Here is a 1,505-nt window from a genome sequence, read left to right as displayed (position 1 = left end):
TCTCTCTCTCTCTCTCTCTCTCTCTCATATGGGTCCTTCATGGTTTTAAAAAAGGAAAAAACTAAGCACATAACTGAATTTGAATTAGTGACCTATGTGAAGAGACGAACTACACTGACAGCGTAGCCAGGCGCATTTTGTGTTGCTAATAGGGCAAAAACTTGCGAGACTTTTCGGAAACCAGCCCTTGCGGCCCCTACCGACAGAAAAGAAGGGCATCCAGAACAAAAAACCTTGGGTTGGGTGGTAAAGCCGAGCTTGAACCAAGTAGAACGTCAAATGTGATAGACTCACTCAATCGGCACTATATAAGATTATCTGATGCCCTTTTTTCTGTGTCCATCCTGCTCTCGAACGACTACTGCTTGTAGATGTAGACCAGAAGATGTCTACATCAACATCATGTTGGTGTTTTTAACTCTGTTAAAAGTGAAAATGTGACTTGATGAGGCGACGATGTATACTTTGATAGGGAAAAGAAGACGATTCCACCAGCATTATTGGACAGGACAAGAGCCTCGTCTCCTTGCAGAGAAGGGTATATATCTCCGAATGCGATGCTACTTGACGGATATTGATGTCCATGGCATCTAATTCGCTTAGCTGCACGAACAAATTCTGCTACTATACGAGATGGAAAAAAATCTACCATATGTAAAAATGGTTAAAAAAAAAGAGGAAAAAATTGGGGGCATTCCGAGAATTGAACTCGGGACCTCTCGCACCCTAAGCGAGAATCATACCACTAGACCAAATGCCCTTCCATGTTTAATTATCCGAAAGAAATTATTTAGACACACGCGGGGGTCAACAATCTGGATCCCTCATCCACCAACAAGCTAACTCGATCGATGAACTGAGCTAGCTTTAGGTTGCGCTACACACATGGTCTCATCGATCCCATCGACTACGGCCGGTGCGAGATGCCGATCGATGGATCGATCCACCAATGGCAGCTAGCATCCAGGACGATGATGATTTTGTTATCGGATGCATGGATCGGCTGGCGCGTCACGCAGGAGCTTAAACAACTGGATAAGTTGTGATTAATCAACTACAGTAGCGATTTGAATTGAGACGCCGTACGTTCACCACCCCCATCCACATCGATTCATCTGCATCGTCACATGCCATGCGCAAATATAGCTGCTTGACAAATGCCAATGCCTCCTCCATAGCCGTTTCATCAAATCGAATCTGATTAAGAAGCTAACTGCATCGGCCGATCGTCCTTGCATAGCACAAACATGCCCTAGCTAGCTAAAAAGAACTTATATTTAGGAACGGAAGGAGTAGAATATACGCTATATATGTAGCCAGACCAGTAATACGCCCTCCTTGTTTGTTTCATTTGGAATGCAATGCACCACCGATCCACGCACGACGATTCCCTGAACCACACCCGCAATCGGACGCCCTCTGCGCTGTCTGATTCACCTGTGCCGCCTGCCTAACAGCCTCTCCAGTCTCCACCGTCCAATAATGCTCATCACTAACAGGTGATC

At 45.4% G+C, this 1,505-nt stretch overlaps 1 non-coding gene across 1 annotated transcript; it reads right to left on the bottom strand.

The window, feature by feature from the left end:
• Positions 1 to 688: 688 nt before the first annotated feature.
• On the bottom strand, positions 689 to 760 carry TRNAP-AGG (transfer RNA proline (anticodon AGG)). Its single transcript has one exon. It is a non-coding gene; the product is annotated as a tRNA-Pro (tRNA).
• Between the last annotated feature and the right edge of the window lie 745 nt (positions 761 to 1,505).

The sequence above is a fragment of the Triticum aestivum genome, chromosome 7B, assembly GCF_018294505.1.
Source record: "Triticum aestivum cultivar Chinese Spring chromosome 7B, IWGSC CS RefSeq v2.1, whole genome shotgun sequence".
Taxonomy (NCBI): Eukaryota; Viridiplantae; Streptophyta; class Magnoliopsida; order Poales; family Poaceae; genus Triticum; species Triticum aestivum.
Note: the sequence above shows the minus strand (reverse complement) of the source record. Positions and strands in the feature narration are given on the sequence as shown.